This window comes from Dipodomys spectabilis, unplaced genomic scaffold (genome assembly GCF_019054845.1).
Source record: "Dipodomys spectabilis isolate Male_0828 unplaced genomic scaffold, ASM1905484v1 ptg000507l, whole genome shotgun sequence".
In the NCBI taxonomy this organism is placed as follows: Eukaryota; Metazoa; Chordata; class Mammalia; order Rodentia; family Heteromyidae; genus Dipodomys; species Dipodomys spectabilis.
The window spans coordinates 799550-821970 of NW_024871184.1; the positions used below are offsets into that span (position 1 = coordinate 799550).

Genomic DNA, 22421 nt, shown 5'->3' on the forward strand with positions numbered 1-22421 from the left:
ACATTTGAATTTCCTTTCTAATCTCTTCCACGACCCACTTGTGATTTAGCAGTGTCTTGTTCAGCCTCCATATGTTACCGGACTTTCTTTGGTGGCTTTTGGTGTTGAGTTCTAATTTTACTCCGTTGTGGTCTCAAAGAATTCAAGGTATAACTTCAATGTTTCTGAATTTGGACAAGTTTGCTTTGTGGCCTAAAATGTTGTCTATTTTGGAATATGTTCCATGTGCTGCTGAGAAAAAGTATATTCTGATGCTGCTGGATGAAATATGCAGCAGGCGTCTGTTAAATCTAATTGATCTAAGCAGTTGTTTAAATCTGCAGTTTCTCTGTTGAAAAGAATAGCTTGGCCCCTGCGTAAGGATGACATGCAAATTCGTGAAGCATTCCAAATTTTTACAACAGATGCTGGAGGGGATGTGGCCAGAAGGGAACCTTACTGCATTCTTGGTGGGAGTATAAACTTGTTCATCCACTTGGAAAGCAGTATGGAAGTTCCTCAAAAGATTCCAAATACAGCTCCCCTATGGCCCAGAAATCCCACTTTTGGGCATTCACCCAAATGATTACAAACAAGACCATACTAAAACTACCAGCACAAATATGTTTATTGCAGCATTATTTACCATAGGTAAGATATATAACAAACCCCGATGCCCCTAAGTAGATGAATATATCAAGAAAACGCTGTGTGTGTGTGTGTGTGTGTGTGTGTGTGTGTGTGTGTGTGTGTGTATGGGAATTCTATCGTCTATCAGAATGAATGACATCACCCAATTTGTTATGAAATGGAAAAACTTAGAAAAAATTATATTAACTGACGTGAGCCAAGTCCAAAGAAACATAGGTCCATAGTATCCCTTATTTGCAATAAGTAAATCTATGTCTGTGATAAGCAGAAATGGTCAAAAGCTCTATGCATATGACTAGATAAGGTGATGTTAAGCTAAATGAACCTCAAGATAGGAACACAAGTGTTTTTTTTTCTTGCTGTTGTTTTTAACGCATCTATAATGTGCGATGTTATTTTTTTGTTTTTTATATGGCCCTCCCACACAGCATAACCCCTATTTTCACAGTATTTGATGTTGGTGTGCCTGCATCTTGTATATACACTTCTCTAATTTGGGGAGGGAAAGGGAAAAAAACAAAATGCTTAAACAGAGATACAGGTTGACACATTGAAACAATGAGATGCACAAGGCACTATGTTGAAAAATGAACTTTACAATTTAGGCGGGGTTAGGGTGGAGGAGTGGGGGGGGTGAGGAGTGTACTTGTGGAGGTAGAAGGGAAGGGATGGTAGAGGAAAAACAAAGGGGAGCTAACAATTCTTGATAGGAAAAGTACTCATTACCTTGCTCATGTAACTGTAAACCCTCTATAAAGTATTTTTACAATAAAAAACGTTTTAAAATGTTCTGAGATATAATAGTTTATTTCTATTATTTTACCCATATAATAACGTTAACAAAGAAATTAATACAAATCACTGACCTGAAGATATTTTGAATAAGTATGTGTGTGTATGTGCACACGTGCACAGGAGTGCATGTGCATGCCTGTTTGTTGGCGTGCTCAGTTTGAACTCAGGGCTTCAAGGTCTTGCTAGGCCTTTCTTCTCTAGATTGGTGAGCTAGTATATGAACTACATCTCCATTCCTGGCCTTTTTCTAGTTCATTTACATTTTTAAAAAATAATTTTATGAATTATATTTTGCTCTGATTGGCTTCCAACACTTATCCACAGATCTCAAGCTCCTCAGTAGATATGACGAGTGGGCAGGATTACAGATGTGACCAACCAGAACAAGGTTTTAAGAATAATTTTATAAGTAGAAGAAACTTTACTTCACGGAGTACTCTTTTATCATTTCCTACTTTTAAAGCATTTTGGAGTGATTATATGTGAATTTATTTCGTTTTGGGATTCTTACAAGACAGTAAGTGATGGTATTTAAAAGTTTAAGTACTTTTTTAAAAGGATACTAGAACTGTGGGACAGAAGAAATTGGACTCTCTTTGGATCTTAATTTATAATCTCAGTCTGTGCATGATAACACAATGTCACCAACACAGTCTGTGTTGAAGACAAAATGTGGCAGAAAGCAATTACCATGTGTTGGGTCTTCGTCCGTCTTTGGATGGACGGGGTCCGAGGAAAGGTAAGTGCAAAGTGCGGCCGCTTGCCCCTTCCCCAGCCTCCGTTAGCCCAGGAGACAATCAGATGCAGTGGGGAGTCAAACCAAGCAGGAACTCGTTTATTAATAGGGAGCATACCCTTTTTAAAGCAAAAGACTGCGTGGGAAGGGAGGAAATGGAACCCAGCAATCACGGAAAGGCCATACCTTATCATGCACCTAAGCTTCCATGAGTTGTTTACACACGGAACCTAAACAAATCCGGCTCTGCCCACTCAACTTCCTCTCAGGGCCATCTTAGCTACCTGTGTTCCCCACAGATTTCCCCACATATTCACCCTTTTTGTTTTAATGGCAGATCCACCTCCCAGTTAGTTATCTTTTCCCCCTCCTCTGTAAAGGTTATTTTAACAGGATTACATTTGGCCACGCAAGGGATTGGAGGCAAGTCTGGAAGGAGGTCCCTTGTGCATAAGAGCTCGTCCCAGTTACCTCTCATCCCCACCTAGCACAATAATAAACATTAGCCCCATCACATTTAGAAATGTCCCAAGCAGTAAAATTTGAAACAAACTGTGCAGACATAGCAAAGCAATCCCAGGCACCTGGTGTCTTTCAAGTAAGCAAGTTCCTTGTACGTGCCTTCAAGCGAGAACAGGGGTCAAGGTGACCTTTAAACTTTACTGTCAGCTCCCAACACCCCGTCTCTGTTTAAAGAAGTGAACCCGCCTGTCAGGTTGGGTAGATCACCTTGTCTGCCTTATCCATCACCTGAAACTTCTTCAGAGCAAAGCTGAAGGCCCAGTCTTAGGTTGGTCATACTGGCACCCACTCTTACCCGTCTCTGGCTGCGGTTCCTCTCGGGGGAAATTTATTCACACTTAGAACTTGATCTTATGTAACTAGCTGGCTCATAAGAGTTTTGCAGTGCACGTATAAGGCAAGGAAGGCATAGAAAAACCATCAGCAAAAGCATTTCCAGGCCAACAATGTCATTAGCCCTTTAACGTTAGTAAGGGATGGGATAGCAGTCTTTGCCACTTTAGAGTCCAGAGGTGGGGCTTGTTCTAGTGTAGGTTTTAGATATATTTACAGGACACATAACAAAAGGTGGTTGTACAAGCAATTAGTAAAAGAACAATTAGAACAGGTAACATTAAAATAGATAACTCCTACAGAAATATGTTTTACACAGTCCATACATAATGACATCGGGTGGTGACCAAAATGAAGGTCAGGCCACCAGGTCGAAGGGACAGTTTCTCTTGTGATGCTATTGATGATTTCTGCATTGCCAGTGCTGATCACTGCCCAGGTCACCCATTGAGGTTGATGTGGATTCCATAGCCATTGCCGGGACTGGGAAGGTCAGGACAGCCATCAGCTAGAGCATCACTATCTGCAATTGTTAAAGAACACAAGAGCTCGTCTGTTCCCCAGCCTCCCTTACCCAGGAGACAATCAGATGCAGCGGGGAGTCAAACCAAGCAGGAACTCCTTTATTAACAGGGAGCATCCCCTTTTTAAAGCAAAAGACTGAGTGAGAGGGGAGGAAATGGAACCAACCAATCACTGAAAGGCTATACCTTATCATGCACCTAAGCTTCCATGAGTTGTTTACACACTGAACCTAAACAAATCCTGCTCTGCCCACTCAACTTCCTCTCAGGGCCATCTTTGCTACCTGTGTTCCCCACAGATTTCCCCACACCATGGGCAATAATTGTTATGCTATTAGTTTTTGGATAATATGAATATTGAATTGAGAGTATAAGAGAATGGAGAGATTTTACCTACCATTTTTGTATTGCTGAAAGGTTTTTGGAAACTTTGACTAATTTTCTTCCTCCTGTGTGTCTTTAGGCCATGCACTTAGTTCCTTTAATTACAATTTTCTCAACACTAAAATGGGAATAACATTAGCATTATAGTAAACGTTTTCTTAAAAACTAAGAGACATAAAACTGGTGAAATAATTAACATAAACTTCTATGAATGAGGTTTCAGCTTAGCCAGCAGGTTTTTTTGTTTTTGTTTTGTTTGTGGGGCTTGAACTCTGGGCTTGGGCGCTGTCCCTCAGCTCTTCACTTCAAGGCTAGCGCTCTACCACGTGAGCCACAGCATCATTTCCAGTTTTCTAGTGTTTTTTTGGAGATAAGAGTCTCACAGACTTTCATGCCCACGCTGGCTTTAAACCGCAATCCTCAAATTTCAGCCTCCTCAGTAGCTAGGATTATAGGTATGAGCCACCAGCGCCGGCTAACAGTTCTTTTGTAATACTAAACAGAATGTGATATATATTACAGAAATCATTACATGTAGTGAGAAACCAGAAGTAATATTATCCATTGACTATGCTTTGCATCCAAGGAAGCCAGGTGGATAACTTCTCATGCTGTAAATCAAACTGGTTACCTTATGTCTTGATAGTGTAAAAATATCAAGGACAGAATAATGTAGGAATGTTGTAGACTGAGGTGAAGTCCATATGAAAATGTGCAAAACTGATAAATCCTAAAAGTAACTGAGCAGTATATTGTGTTTTACATCGTTTAAGTTAAATTGCAAAGATAGGGAAGACCTAGAAGAATTAATTCTCTTTTTGATATACTATCATAGGTCCTTAGCAGGATGAACTCTTTCCTCATTCTAGTAAAGGCATCATCAGATGAGGGAAACTCTATTTTTTGGTTGCTTCCTTCAATTTATTCTTCAGTTTGAAATCTGAACTACATGAGACCAGGAAAATTAGACACGCAGGCTTTGGAAAGAGCAATCAGCATAAAATAAATAAAATATATATAGTCTTATAAAAGGTCTAACTAAATTGAGTTATATAGTCTCAAGCGTAAACACAAAATGATTTAAGCAATATCATTTTATTAAATATTGAAAAATATTAGGAGTTGTTCATTTTGTCTTTCTACTACCTTGAATTAATTATTGATTTTCTATATAGAGATTACTGATGAGATTAACAAGGAACTTGATTAAAAATGGACAAAAGTTCTGAATAGACATGTTTTCCAAATAGTCCTGAAAATCACCAGTGGGTTTAAAAAGTTGTGTTTAATATCATTTCTATGCTACCTTAATGCTTTCTGAACAGAAGTCATTACAGAAATGCAATTCAAAATTAGTATGATACTATTTCATAACTATTATAACTCTTATAAAAAAAATCAAAGGAACTTGGTGTGGTGGTAAAGGCTTGTAATTCCAAGCATTTCAGAGGTTGGAATAAGAGGATTTGAGTCTAAGGCCAGTCTGGGGTATTGCACATAGTAAAAATATGTCCTTTTACAAACCTCAAAAGGTAATAATGTTGGTGAGAGTGTGGAGAAAAGGAACTTTTCTACACTCTTTGTCAAAATACAGGGCAGTATTCTCATAGAAAGTAGTATGCATTTTTCTAAAGAAATACAAAGTTGAAATACCATCTCACCCACCAATAACATGATTATTTCTCTCTGGGTAACTCATAAATATATCTGTAGTTCATTGTTATTCACATTATTCACAACAGGCAAGATATAAATAGAAGGTAAGTGTTCAACTACAGACTAATAAAGCAACTTTGGTGCATGCACAAATATAGTTTTCTGTTTCATCCTTAAAATAGTAAGAGACTTCTCCCATTATCCACAACTTACAATGACCTGAAAGATGTATTCTAAATGAAGAAAAATGTTGTTTTCTGATCTTTATAAAACCACACACCCACCCCCACCCCCCCCACAAAACCTAAAACAACAGAGAAATTTTTCAAAAAGTAAAGCAAACTGCAATTGCTGGGACATTTAAAAACTCCAGTAAGCACTGCTATCACAGCCCACATGAAGTCAGGCAAAAACAGAAGCTGAGAATAATTTAGCTGATAAATAAGATATTTTTGATGAGGCAGACTGAAATGAGACTCCAGAGAGAGGGTCTAAAAGACTGATCAGAGAGATTAAAATTGGTCACACAAAGATTGGAAAATAGTATTCCTTGTAGAACAAATAAATCATAGAAGTCCTGTGCATGTAAGAACAAGACAGCAGACCACATTCCAGAAATGCATATATTCTTAGACATCAGGTTAATGAATTTTCAATGGAAATCTTTGAATTCTTAAATATTTGACCACATGTGGAAGAAGGCCAATTGCTGAAGAGAAAGAAAATATCATCACTCTGTTAGGAGGTCCAATATCACTTTAGGAAGTAATAAAGCACAGATTTGTAATAAAAAGAGAAAACAATTATTCCAAATGAGGGTTTCATTTTTTTGATGTAAATGTTCTTGATTTAGGTGCTAGCAATTACCATATAATTGATCCAGTCCCTCAAATGTGTTTATATTGACTGCAGTATTCCCACATGAAGGAAAAGAGAAAATTTACAAATGTCTGATGAAATGAGTCAAGGATGAAGTGTTCTAATAGTGATATCTGAAGTTTAGACAGAGGTGAAGAGGTGGATTTTCTTTTATAAAAGTCCCACATTTTTAAACTGGTGCCAGTGGCTCATAGCTGTAATCCTAGCTACTCAGGAAGCTGAGATCTGAGGACTGCTGTTCAAAGCCAGCCTAGGCAGGAAAGTCTCTGAGACTCATCTCCAATTAACCACCAGAAAACAAAAGTGGAACTGTGGTTCAAGAAGTAGAGCACTCACCTTGAGTTGAAGAGCTCAGAGACAATGGCCAAGCATAGACTTCAAGCCCCTTGACCAACAACAACAACAAAAAATCTCCTTTTTTTTGGACTGCCTACAGCTTTGCCTAGCATTCAACAAAGAAGCCAGTTTATCACCCACTACATTCAAGTCCTATCCTAGCTGCTGCAAATAGAATGAATTGGTATCTTATGTCAAAAGGTTCATATTTGGGGAAACAAATACCAGCAGTGGTAACTTTTTTCCAGTCCTTGAACTCTGGGACTGGACCATGAACATTGTTATGCTGGTAGCTTTCATGTGAGCTTGTTTGTTATTTATTGGATTACTGTCCGTGACAGGAATTATGAGGTTATAAGGGAAATCTATGTTTAGTCTTTTGAGGAAAGTCCATACGGCATGCCTGAGTGGTTGAACAAGTTTAATTTCCCTCCAACAGTGTAATTGAGTTCCCCTTTGGCTATATCCACGTCAGCATTCGCTATTGTCAGTTTCCCATTATCGGCCATTCTATCTGGGATGATGTAGAATCTCTCTTGCACTTGTAGATTTTTAGGCACCTTCTAGCTATCATAAATGAATGAATCTATGAAACCTATATTACTCTGAGTGTGCATTCTTTTCTATTTTCTCTTAGTATAATTTTCCCAAGCCGTATGAGATGTTGTGATGTTAATAAGTGTTGGTCCAATGACAGTTCGGGCTGCCAGTGGTATCTTGAACTGTCTATGATTATGGATGTGGCTGTCTCCAATGTATACTTCTGTTCCTGCTTTTTCCCATGTGGACCTTTTATTTCCACACTGCAGCTGTGCTTTTGAATATGTTGGCCAACACAGTCACAGCAGTCACCTGCCTGGCTGGGTAACTTTTCATAGATTTCTTAAATCGTCTTTTGAATAGTACATCTATATATAATTATAGCTGACTTGATGTGACCCTCTAGAAGTGGAGTACCAGCTAGGACTCTAAATCTCTGTTTCATTAGGGAGAGGTATAGTAATTTTCTGTTGTTATTCTGCCATTGTTTTTCCTCTTCGTCAGATTTATTTTATATGTTGTTGATTTTTTCACATAATTTAGGATTTGTGATGGTTGTATCAGGTTATTTTTGTTTTTTTGTTTGTGTTACTTTGAAATAGTGATTTCAGGCTTGTATGAAGAGACAGTAAAAATATGAAATTTATGTTATTACATTGAAAGAAAGATAGCAGACATTTTAACCTATTTGCTACAAGTAAATTAATATTAAACAAAGCTAATTAAAATACTTATTTACTCTTCAGAGGATGAGAATATTATTCTTGGATATCTTGGAGGAAAAGACTGTAAACTCATTACAACTGTTGCCTTACATTGAAATTACTGGCTAAACTTTCTTCTTCAAAAAGGCAAAAGCTCCATTTCTTTCATGTTAGTATTATAAAATCATAATATCTGCAGGTTGAATTGTTTTCCTCTGCTAATTTCAATTCCATTCTTCATCCATTAGGCATCTAGGGTTTTGGATGACCAATCCCTTAAAATACCTGTATTGCTTATATTGTGATATAAATCTCAGTAATATTGATATGAATTTTTCTTTGAGTCTCATCTTGAGCTACATGTAGTCTCAAGCAAGAAACCTGATTATTTTACTCTTTTCTGTTTAATCAATAAATCCATTCTCTTTAGAAATATATTCTGATCTTTTAAATTGCTGGAGTAAACATCATGTATTTCTAGTACTTTTAATGAAATAAATACAAAGTTTGGAACAGGAAGAAACCACACATTATCACTTTAAAGTAAATCCTTGGGGACTATTTTATATACAAAAATAAAAATGTGCAATGCACATGTTTATACATAGATAATCTAATTGTTAAGTCAATTAGACACAAGAACTACCACCTCAAGTCTCACTTTACTTAAAGTCACCAAAATATTAGTGTTCATGAATATCACTCATTTTTAGAAAATGACAAGTCACAACAAAGTTTATATTATATTTCAAATTTAAAAAATGAAAATTACACCCAGATTTGCTGTCAATATCCTCTTTCCTGTAAGACATTTATTCAGCAAACAGAGCAACCAAAAAAAAGGGTTTGTCACATAGAACAATAGATATAGAAGCAGACTGTCTTTCCTTAAGACGATAAGTACATGAAAATCATGTGATTTATTCAAAGATACTATAAAAATTCATGAGAGGATTTGTGATCGGAAGTGATAGGTAAGTAAGTGTGTTGGAAGATGGCAGAGGAGAAGCTGGAGGATAAACAAGCTCTCGCATAGAAAGCAGTTTTAGTGTTCCAGTGAAGAGTCGTAAGCCAGAGAATCACATCAAGTATGCCATCACAGGACAGAGAGTTAGGCCAGAGAGGGAAAATCCAGGCAAGGAGACAGATATGAACACTTGCCAGCAGCCGCGGCTGCAGCCGCGGCAGAGGCGGCTGTAACGGCCATACCTGCAACACAGAGAGTCCGGGACAAATGCACCAAATGCGGTGGGCAAGCGGGTACTACTCAACACCAGCAAGAACTGACAAGGTGCAGACGTCTTCATCCTGTAGTTCGCAGATCAGAGATGACCCAGGAACCGAGTCTGGTTTGAGTAGCCTGACATCCTCACTTCATCTCAGGGACAGAGGAGGGAAGGTCACCCCTCCCCCCCACTAGGGGGATTTCCATATTTGATACTGACCAAGGCCTGGCTGAGCAGGTAGCTCCAACTCAGGCCTTGGAAGAAAACAAGAGTCATTTAGCAGGTCACAGGACCCTAACCGGACCTTCCAGGTTCAGCTCCACCCAGGGAAAAGTCACCCAGCCAGGGGTGAGCAAGCTCCGCCAGTCCCAGCAGTGGATATCTTTACTGGGTAAACAGAGCCAGAGGCTGCACCTCCCTACAGCTTCTTTGACAATCAATTGAAATTCAGTAAACATAGACCCTGAGAATGGCTCCAGGCTGAGCTCCAGAAGCTAGCTCCTCAGGGAAAAGCTGCTGTTTGCTGAAAGGCCTCAACTCTACCCAGAACCTAGCCTCATCACAGCATCTCCAAACTAGAGGAAACAACCATCTCGCTCTTTTGTGATACTCAAAGCAGATTTCCATCCCATTGAACTAGCCTGGGATGGGAATCACAAAATCCTGGGTAAAGCAGAGCATTTTTCTGCTTGCTCAAACAAACTGACTTAAGAAACCAGCCAAGCCACAGGAAAATAAAACACGACACAGAGACCAGAGACTCCAACAAGAGACTGGTTACGTACACAAGGGAGATACAGGATCATCCCATCCCCCCAAAAAAATCAAAGCACACTTTTTTTGTACCTTTTATAAAAAAATTTTTTCTAAAACTTTTTTTAATTTTTAACTTTTTTTTGTTTTCTATTAACTTTGTTTTTCTTCCTCTTATAATTTTTATGTGTGTGTTTTTTCTCTTTTTTTAAAATTTTTGTTTAGCTCTACTGACCTTTTGATCTTTTTTCCTTTCCTTCTCATTCTTTTCACTTTTTCTTCTATTTCATTCTTCTTTGCATGACTTAATTGCTGTTCTGCTCATCAGATATACCCGTAGTCAATTATTACACCTTAGCCCCAATTGTGTACACACTTAATCCAGAAATTTATTATTCAGCTTAAAACCTCTTAGACTTAAATTCCTTAATAGCAGTACTACCTCTTTATAAATATATAATATTTTAAGCATTTTTATTTTTAAGTTTTTCACATCTCCTTTCTATCCCTTCCATTTTCTTATTCTATCCATGTTCTTTTGTGAATATTACGTTTTCAAATTTGCATAATTTTTAAGGTTCTATTTTTATTTTTTATTTTTCTAATTTTTCTTGTCTTTTTTTTCTTCCTCTTTCTTCTTTTATCTCTCTCTCCACTTTCATCCTATCCAACCTATTTACCACTTTGAGATTAAGAATTAGTTAATTCTCCCTTTGCCTTTTCACATCCCTCTATTCCTATTTTTACCCACATCTCTCCCTAAACCTAATAATTTCTGTTTGCCAAAACCTTCTTTGCGGTTGATAGCCCATTAATACATAGTTGTTTGATGTTGAATAGCTATATCTGTTGAACTAGATTGTATCTGCAGACTTTTGACTGTGCAACTACAGACTTCGGTTGATGCTTGCCTTAAAATAGTGTTGTAGCCCAAACTGGTGTTACTTTCATCCAAAATGGGCAGGGCAAGCCAGAAAAACACAAGAAAAATGGCAAGTCCAGGTATCTCAACTCCCACTCATGACAATCAGGGGACAGAACAGATAATGAATAATACATTGGAGAGTTCCCAACAAGCTCTACAAACACTACTGGTAAACGTGGTAAATGAAAAGATTGAAAATCTGCAAAGGACTCTGTATGAGCGTGATAGGGAGAGAGGAGGCCAAACAAAGGTCAATACAGGAATATCATGAGTGTGAGGAAGCTACTCAAAGATTGATACAGGAATGGCATGAACAGGCTGAGAAAATTCAAAGAGAAATATAGGAATGGCGTGAGCAGGCTGAGATCAGTCAAAGAGAAAGTCAGGAATGGCATGAGCAGGCTGAGAACACTCAGAGAGAACTACACGAATTGCGTGAACATGAGGAAACTAATCAAAGAGTAATACAGGAATTGAGAGAGCAGGATGAAAATACAGAAAGATCACTAAAGGCATTGATGGAATCCATAAACAGAGAGCTGAAAGAACTGAGGGAGACCACAAAGGGAATGATGAATGGAACCAAACAGATGGAATGCAATGGAAGTGCAAGAAAACCATAACCAAACAACTAAGTGATTTGAGAATAAAAACATTGAGCACCAAATTAAGGAAGTAAAGAAATTCATACAAGATCTAAAACAAAGCTCCAACAAAGAATTTAAAGCCATCAAAGCCGACCAACTAGAAGGAAAAGAAATAAAAAAAAAACAAAGTAGAAACTCTTAATAGTAGGTTAGACCATGCAGAAGATCGAATTTCAGAGACTGAAGAAAGCCTAGATATTATAGAGAAAGAACATACAACCATCCAAGACATATCCAAGAAATATGATAGATCTATTCAACTCTTGGAAGACACAAGCAGAAGGCCTAATCTGAGGATAATGGGTGTAGAGGAGCACCTAGATACAGAAGTTAATGGTCTAGGACATTTGTTTAATAGGACGCTAGCAGAGAACTTCCCAAACTGCAAAAAGAAGGCCTATTCAGATTCAAGAAACTTTTACATCTCCAAATAGACCAGACAAGAATAGGACATCCCACTGTCACATTATAATTCACACAGGATCAATTCAGACCAAGGAAAACATCCTTAAAGCGGTCAAGGAGAAAAAATCAATCACCTATAAAGGGAAACCAATTAGAATCACTTCAGATTTCTCAGCAGAGACAATCAAAGCAAGAAGAGCCTGGAATGATGTATGCTATGCCCTAAAGACAAATAACTATCAACCAAGAATTCTGTACCCAGCTAAACTCTCCTGCATAACTGAAGGTCCACGTAAAACCATCCATAGCAAAGAAATATTGAAACAATATATCTCCACCAAACCAGCCCTACAAAAGATTCTTAAAGATGCCCTACACATAGAATGTCAACAAGACCAAAATAAAGGCCAAAAAACTGCACACAAACTGAGAATCCAAGAACCATAGAAAAAACCCAGGTGCCAAAGCCCCCAAGGTGGATAAAATGGCAGGAACTCCCAAATAACTCTCAGTCCTATTTCTCAACATTGATGAACTTAACTCTCCAATAAGCAACATAGACTCTCTAGTTGGAGGAAAAAGCAAGATCCTTCTATCTGCTGCCTTCAGGAGTCACATCATGCCCATAAAAACAAACACATTTTCATTGTGAAAGTTTTGAACAAAATCTGCCAAACAAATGGCCCCCATAAACAGGCAGGAGTTGCAATCCTAATATCAGATTAAATAGACTTCAAATTAAAAGAGAAGAGATAAAGAAGGTCCCTACATACCAATTAAGGGATATCTCCTTCAGGAGGATTTTACAATTCTAAATATCTTTTCACTAAACAAAGGAGCACCCAAGTTTATCCAAGAATCATTACTGTCCCACAAATCCCACATAGATCCAAAGACATTAATTGTTGGGGACTTTAACACTTCCTCCACTAGATAGATGAACTCGGCAAAAACTCAACAGAGAAACCGCAGATCTAAACAACTGCATAAATCAACAAGATTTAACAGACATCTACTGCATATTTCAACCAGCAGCATCAGAATACACGTTTATCTCAGCACTACATGGAACATTTTCCAAAATAGACCACATTTTAAGTCACAAATAAAACGTGTCCAAATTCAGAAACATTGAAGTTATACCTTGCATTCTCTCAGACCACCTGCATACTCTCAGGGAGTAAAATTAGAACTCAACACCAAAAGCCACCAAAGAAAGTCCGGTAACACATGGAGGCTGAACAAGACACTGCTGAATCACGATTGGATCATAGAAGAGATTAGAAAGGAAATTCAAATATTCATGATATTCAACAAAAATGAGCACACAAATCACCAGCTCCTCTGGGACACAGCAAAGGTAGGAATCAGGGGTAAGTTTATAGCTCTGAGTTCCTACACCAACAAATTGGAGAGATCTGAAGCCAACAATTTAATGACACATCTGAGCCTCCTTGAAAAGAACAACAAGGTAAACCCGAATGCAGTAGATGGAAAGAAATAATTAAAATTAAATCAGAATTAAATGAATTAGAATCCCCCAAAAAACCGAATAAAGAATCAACAAAACAAAGAGTTAGTTCTATGAAAATATTACCAAAATTGACAGACCCTTAGCAAATCTCATCAGAAAAAGAAGAGAACTCACCTAAATAAATAAACTCAGAGATGAGAATGGAAATATCACCACAGAAACAAACAAGATTCTGAATATTATAAGGGAATACTTCTCAAAACTTTACGCTTACAAGTTTGAGAACGTGGCAGAAATGGACCATTTCCTAGCAAATATTGACATGCCAAAACTAAACCAAGATGAGTTAAACCATCTTAACAGGCCCATACCAAGCATTGAAATCGAAACAGCAATAAGAGACCTCCCAACTAAGAAAAGCCTAGGACCAGATGGTTTACAGCAGAATTCAACAAGCCCTTCAAAGCAGAGCTCACACCAATACTCCTCCAACTCTTCAATGTAATTGAAAGAGAAAGTTCACTACCGAACTCATTCTATGAAGTCATCATAACCCTTATCCCAAAACCAGGCACGGACTCATCAAAGAAAGAGAACTATAGACATATTCTTTGATGAATATTGATGCAAAACTTCTTAATAAAATTTTGGCCAATCGACTTCAACAATTCATCTAAAAAATCATACAACACGATCAAACAGGATTCATTTCAGGGATGCAAAGCTGGTTCAATATATGCAAATGAATTAATATAATTCATCACATCAACAGGAGCAAGGATAAGAATCCCATGGTTACCTCAATAGATGCAGAAAAAGTATTTGACAAGATACAACAGCCCATTATGATGAAGGTTCTGGAAAAATTAGAAATCCATGGAACATTCCTCAATACAATAAAGGCTGTATATACAAACCTACAGCCAGCATTATACTAAATTGTGAAAAACTAAAGACATTTCCTCTTAACTCAAAAATGAGAAAAGGATGTCCAATCTCTCCACTTTTCTTCAACCAAGTATTAAAATGCCTAGCTACAGCAATAAGACAAGATGCAAACATAAAGGGGTTCTAATAGGGAAAGAAGAATTAAAACCCTCCCTCTTTGCAGATAAAAGTATCTTGTATTTAAAGAATCGCATAGACTCCACTCCCAAATTACTCAAGCTGTTTCAAAACTTTGGCAAAGTATCAGGGTATAAAATTAACCCTCAATAATCAGTTGTTTTTCTATATGCCTAAAATGAGAAACCTGTCGCTGAAATTAGGAAAGCAACTCCATTCTTAATAGCCCCACAAAAAATAAAATACCTCCGAATTCACTTAACTAAAGAAGTGAAGGACCTCTATGATGAAAACCTTAAAAACTTGAAAAAGGAAATCAAAACAGATCTTAGAAAGTGGCAAAAAAAATCTCGCACACTCCTGGATTGGAAAGATCAACATCGTGAAAAAGGAAAAACTGCCAAATGCTATCTACAAACTCCATGAGATAGCTATCAATATTCCAACCTCATTCTTCAAGCAAATAGAAGAGGCAATCCAAAAATTGATATAGAACAATAAAAGACCCCAAATAGCCAAAACGATTCTTAACAGAAAGAACAGTCTTGGAGGAATATCAATACCAAATTTCAAACTCTTCTCTAATGCCATAGTAATCATAACAGCTTGTTACTGGCAGATTTACCGACCTCAGGATAAATGGATAAAACTGAAAACCCAGAAATGAACCTAAAGACCTATAGCTATTTAATCTTCCATACGGGAGCTAAAAAACAGAAAGAAAAAAAAAACAGGCTCTTTAGTAAATGGTGCTGACAAAATTGATTAACTACTTGTAGAAAACTAAAGCTAGATCCATATATATCACCCTGCACCAGAATCAACTCCAAATGGCTCAAAGTCCTCAGAGTCAAAGCAGACACTCTGAAAACATTACAGGACAGAATAGGAGAAACCCCAGGTCTCCATGGTACAGGCTGAAATTTTCGTAATAGAGACCCAGAAACACAACAAATCAAAGGAAGGTTGGACAAATGGGATTACATGAAACTGCAGAGCTTCTACATGGCAAAGGACTTAGCTAGCAAGATCAATAGAAAGCACACGGATTGGGTGAAGATCTTCATTAGTCATACAATGGACAAGGGTTTCATATCTAAAATATACCTGGAACTCAAAAAATTAAATCCCCAAACAACAAATCTTCAAAGAAACAACTGCGCAATAAATAAGTGGGCTGAAGTATTAAAGAGAAACTTCTCTGAAAAGGAAAGAAGGATCGCCAATAGACACATGAAGAAATGCTCAACCTCTCTAGCCATAAAAGAAATGCAAATCAAAACAACATTGAGATTATCACCTCACCCCAGTTAAAAATCTATAATCAAGAACTCTACTAACAACAGATGCCAAAGGGGTTGTGGACAGAAGGGAACCTTACTGCATTGTTTGTGGGAGTGTAAACTTGTTCAACCACTTTGGAAAGTAGTATGGAGGTTTCTCAAAAGACTCCACATCGAGCTCCCCTATTATCCAGCAATTCCACTTTTGGGCATTTACCCAAATGTTCACAAAGAAGACCACACTAAAGCTACAGGCACTACTATTTCTTTGCAGCCTTATTTACCATAGCTACTATATGGAACCAACCCAGATACCCCTCAGTATATGAATGGATCAAGAAAATGTGGTATATATACAAAATGGATTTCTATGCCTCCATCAGAAAGAATGACATTGCCCAATTTGTTAGGAAATGGAAAGACTTTGAAAAAATTATATTAAGTGAAGTAAGCCAGGCCCAAAGAAACATAGGTCCCATGGTTTCCCTTATTTGCAATAACTAGTATATGTGTGAGTCAAGCAGAAAAGGTCAAATAAGTTGATGTTAGGGAATTGAACCCTAAGATATGTATTCAAGTGTTTTTATATTTCATGTGATTGTTTCTAACACATTTATAAGATTATTTCTTTGTTGCTTGTATGTCCCTCCCTCACGGCATAACCCCTCCTTTCACTGTATTTGATGCTGGTATAATTTGTGGATGGTAAGGGAAAAACAAATTGTTTAAATAGGGATACAGGTGGACCCATTGCAATAATGAGACCTACAACTCTTTATGTCGAAAACGAACTTTACAATTTGGTGGGGGGGGGGGGGAGAAAGGTCGCGGGGTGGGGGGCGGGAGGGATGGGATGGGAAGGGGAACCAAAGGAGAAGGCTACAAGCTTGATAAGAAATGTACTCATTATCTTTCCCATGTAATTTTAGCCCCTCTGTACAGTTTTTTTTACAATAAAAAAAGAAGTGATAGCTAAGCAAAGTAACTAGAAAACTGTATATGTAAATTGAGATTTCACTATAGGATGAGAAGTTTACAATAAATGAGCCTATAAAAGATGATTTTTTTTAATCTCTAACACACATTCAGTATTGTACATTTTCCGACAATTATGTTGTTCTCTTATTTCAGTTCCTGATCAGTATTCTAATTTCATGATGTCAATTCCTATTAATATAATATGGCGTGTATTTATTTTTGTTTCTAGATCAAATAAATTTTAGTATTTTGGAATTGTAGTATGAATTCATGTAGTTTGCCTTGAATGTCAAGTTTGAGGAAACTGTATTCAGGGTACTGTTAATTGGCCTGAACCAGCCAGGAACATACTATGAATACTTAGACACACAGTATACTAAGCCCAAGGGTCTTGATTTCAGAGTAAACTGCAGGCCCATGCAATATCCTGAAGAAAAGAATAACCAATGGAGCAAACATCAATCAACTATCATTACAAAGGAATTGAACTGATCTCTGATGTGTCTGGGTGACAGCTGTGTGTGTGTGTGTGTGTGTGTGAGAGAGAGAGAGAGAGAGAGAGAGAGAGAGAGAGAGAGAGAGCGAGAGAGAGTATCTGTGTGTATAGAGAGAGAGAGAATTTTAGTGTGGCTTCCATATTTACAGCCCATAGAGCATTATTTGTTAGGGAGAAGGTGCTCATACCCGAGCTCTGATACAACTGTCTTCACTTTTTACCGCCAAAAACACTTGCCTAATCTCTACTTAAAAAAAGAAAAAATAACTACATCTTATGTGATTGTTTTAACAATTAATTGGTATAGTGAAGACCAAAGGGAGGAACTGCAGATTAATAAAATCTTTTTCCTCTCTCCTGAATATTACCCAGCAATAGCTATGATTTCAGGAGTCGCCTGCTATGTACTCATAGCTGAATTACTAATATGCTAAATAATATGAAACATATGATCGAGAAGTAGATCAGCCAGCAAGCACAAAGGACTAGTGATTAGACCAAATTTTTGAGCAGGGCTGCCACATCATTTAGGAATGTAATTCCTTCATATGAACTTCAGATTTTGTGGATTTCCGTGTGTGATTAAAAGTTTAGAAAGTACGGTAGAAATGAGAATTCTTGTTCAGCCAATTAGAAAGTGCTCATGATCCCATCCTCACTTTATAAATTTCTATTTCATAAAGACTCTCTTTTACAGTGTTTCATTTCCTTTCTCCCTGTGGGAGAAAGGAAAAAAGATAATTTTGTTTGAATATTATCTTACATAAGTTAGTGTGTACAGACATGAATGTATGATTACAGAAGTTATTATTAAGTGTAAATAGGAATCATGTCACAAGTAAAAATATAATTAAAATCACATAACAAGACTAGAAGTCACAGCATTTTGTTCATAAAAACATACATTAGATTAGTTGCAGAATTTCTATTTTGAGATAAACTTTATATTAATGTATAAGGCACTTTACCTAAAGGTTGAAACATTTTATTAAAAAATATGTTTCTTAGAGATATTTTTCTGCATTTTTCAAGAAGAAAATGGTCCCAAAGTAATCATTTTTCTTATTATTTTCCTGTTTCCATGTGATTAACTTCCAAATTAGAAATCCATATATATTTGATTTAAGTTAACCAAAAATATTGTTGAGTATAAGGGCCTTCTACTCTCTACATTCTTTACACTAAGATCATCAAATATGGTGATTTTGAAACAATTAGTTTCTGTGTAAGCTATGTTAATAGTATTTACAATGTGAGTGAAATGTTTTTAAAGTAGTATTTATTTCAGTTTAATTGCTCCGAAGAGTCAATGAATGATATAATCAAAGGCTAAAAATGATTAGATTTAAAATTTAGAATTCAGGAAATTTTGACCACACTGTTTACTGGAGCCTTCACAACAACCTCATGAGATAACTTATATTAATGAAGCAAAAATCCCAGAGGTTACACATTTACGAATAGAAAACCATGTCATTCTGAATATGAAGAGCTACATAACAAACATAGAAAATTTAGCTTTTAAATACCTGAATATACTAATACATTTAATTGCAGGGAATGTACTTCTTCTGAAAGGAAATAAAATTGCATTTATTTTGAAAACGAAACCTAAGTATTCATTTGAATAAAAGACAATGTTTAAGAACATCACTCGTTCAAGAAACAAGATGTACAGTTAGTTGTTTCTCATACCAATTATGTTCTCCAAACTTACTAGAAATACTAGATTAGTAAACCTAAATTATTACTTTGTAGGGAAATAGAAATTTAGTTTCTTAAAAGTCATGACTATTTTTTCTCAAACACTTACTAAGTAACTGATTTATATTTTTTATCATGGAATCTTATTTGATATTTTTATTGATTAAGTTAAATAATTGACCAATACCAATATAAATTACGCATGAACAAAGTTTATCTAACACAAGTATTTTATTCACAAGAAATATCATTGCTCTCTTAAAGAACTCTAGAAGGCAGTGTGTTATTTACTTATTAATTTTTAGTTATTTTGTTAATGGTTATTAATTGACAAAGTGGCAGTTTCATTATACTCTTTCCAAAATATATTTAAAGCATTTGATTATACTCCCTCTTTCCTTTTCACTACTCCTTCCTCCAAAGATCTTCTATTGTTCACATAAAATGACATCTTTATATTTGCACGTATAATCTAATTTGGAAGATTTAAGGTGAACTGCAACTTAATTCAAGATGTACAGTGGATTAACAGGATGAATAAAAACTTCAATACTTTTGTTAACTTTTGAATTGAGCTATCATTTTTATTATGATTAGGGTTAGGATCCCAGGCAGAATTAGAATTAGGGTGAGAGAAAAAGAAAATTTAGTTTCAACACAAGATGACCCATTGCAACAATGATACTCATAACACAGTATATTGAAAATGAACTTTACATCGTGAGGAGGGAGGAGGGAGGGAGATGGGGAAAGGATAGTGGGAGAACAACAAAGAAGAGGGTAACAATGTTCAACTAGAAATATACTCATTACCTTACACATGTAACTGTAATTCCTCTGTAAGCCTCTTTACAATAAAATAAAAATTTAAAAATAATGGAAAATAAAACCTGAAAGGAAATAGGAAACGAATCTAAAAACTTTAGGTTCAGAATGCAAGTAAAATTTAGACCTACATTCCTAGCAAGAGTTAGGATAAATGTGAACTAGAGGCTTGCTATTAAAATTATGTTTCATTTATCTGTAGGTTTAGGATTAGGCAAGGTGTTCCAGTTAGAGCTGGGGTTAGGATCAGAAAAAGATATAAGGTATTGTGTAAAACTGCAACATATTTTAACAAACACATTGATTCTGATGAATTTATCTGAAGCCCAAAGTATAATCAAAACCTATTATCCACAATGTATGAAGTAGCACATATTTATGGTGTAGAATATGTACAATGAATTAAATCCTGAATCAAAAGTCTGTGCTGGGTTTGCTACTTAAAACCAAATCAGAAATAGAGTGTCATTGAAATGAAGTCCAGACTGGAGACCTGTAGCAAGCAGCAGAGCATCTGCTTAGTGTGAGTTTAACCCCCAGGACCATAAAGAAGAAGTAGAAGAAAGTGAAAGTTTAGGAGAAAGAGGAAAGGAAAGGAGGAGGAAGGGGTAAGAGAGGTGGAAGGACATAGCAGGAGGGAGAAGAAGAGGGACCAGGAAGAAAGTAGAGGGAAGGAGGGAAGGAAGAGGGAAACAGGACCCTGGGGAAGAGGAGCAGGAGAGGAGACAGGAGGAGGAAGATAAATGCAATATAACAGCAAGAATTGTTGGAAAACATTTTGCATAAGTGATTTGCATGTGCATGACAGGATTACATTCTAATCAGAGAGAGAGAGCTAGCACGGTGACAATATGGGTGACACCTGTTGCTCTGTCATTTTATTCTCTTTCTTCAGTGAGGAGTTCAGAACAAATCCTGAGTTTGGTGTTTTACAGATACACTTCAGGTTTTCTTTTTCATGAATCTAACATGGGAAAGAACTAAATGCAACCTCCCTTAATTAAGAAAACAATAGACACTATATTTATTTGTATTACTGTGCATGAAGAAATCCTGGAGATTTCAGGTTAATTCAGAGGGCCCCATGCAAAAATATAGGACAAGAGGAAAGAAAACTGTTTTTAAAGTATAATAGCTTATCATTGATGAAAAGTTTTAGTGGACATTTTTCATATTTTTGCCAGTTGTTCAGTGCTGCACCAAGGCTGTGCCCTAGAGCCCTTTCCAAGTCACCACTTCAACCCCCATATCTGTAGTCCCTGCGGGTGTGGGTGTGGGTACCACATCCCTTGTGGTGGATGTGCAGTGAGGAGAAGTGTGCATGCTTTCCAGCATTGCCACATGAGCCATGCCCACCCTGCCCACCTCTCTTCCCAGTCTCAGTTGCTCTATTTCACCCAGGAGCTGGCAGCCATTGGGCTGGAGTTGAGTCCATTGCTGCCCTCTCCTCCTCCAACTGTGCTGGTACTGGTCTGCAGTGGTCCTGGGTGTGAGTGCCATCCTAGGGAGACTCCGTTCTAGGGTCACTGCCTGGGGTGTGGAGTGGGGTACCCATATTTGTACACTGCACAGCCCACGGGTGAAGGACAGCTGTGCGTGCAGTCCACCCCCTTGTGACCAGGTAGCCCAGCTTTGGTTGACATCAGACTTTAAGGTGGTATGGTGACTAGAGCCATGTGCTGGCCCCTCTGCCAGCAGTCTTGTGACAGGTGTGGCAGCTCAGCATCCTGGAACCCCTTCAGCATCCCTGCAGACCTCTATATTCTGATCCCTGTGGACTCGGATACAAGGCCATCCCTGCATATGCCCATCAGTGCCAGAGGAGCCTGTACTTGCAGTGTACCAGCTGCAGCACTGGGGGCCTGAAGCCCGTTTGGTTTGCTGTGTAGCCTCCTATGTTATACTTTTGGTCCACATGGGTCCAGTTCTGGGTGCCATTCCGGGGATGCTCTGTTTGGAGGCAAATTTCAAACTTTACTAAAAAGCCATATTGATAAGAACAGCTGTGTACTGGCACAAGAACAGACCTGACGACAATGGAATAGGATTGAAGACTCAGAAATGAACTCACTGGCTTATAGCCCCCTAATCTTTTACAAGGGAGCTAAAAAAATTGAATGGAAGAAAGACAGCCTTTTCAGTAAATGGTGTTGGCAAAATTGGTTAAACACCTGTAGAAAACTAAAGCTAGATCCATATATATATATATATGTATATATATCACACTGCACGAGAATCACCACCAAATGGATCAATCACCTCAAAATTAAAGCAAAAACATTGAAAATATTACATGAAGGAATAGGAGAAACTCTAGAGCTCTTTAGCACAGTCTGTAATTTTCTTAATAGAGAACCAGAAACAAAACAATATAAAGAACGGTTGGACAAATGGGATTGCATGAAACATCAGAGCTTCTGAAAGGCAAAGGTCATAACTAGCTAGATCAATAGAAAGACCACGTACTGAGAGAAGATTTTCATGAGTCATAAAAGGGACAAAGTCTTATATCTGAACATAGTTTCCTACCAATCTTTCATTTAAAAATGAAAACAGATTCTCTGTAAAAATGCCTATCAGGAAATAAATTTGAGAGGGGAA

General features: G+C 37.3%; 1 pseudogene; it reads left to right on the plus strand.

Annotated features, from left to right (window-relative positions):
- The first annotated feature begins 303 nt into the window (after nucleotides 1-303).
- LOC122099275 lies at nucleotides 304-397 on the plus strand (annotated as a pseudogene).
- The last annotated feature ends 22024 nt before the right edge of the window (nucleotides 398-22421 follow it).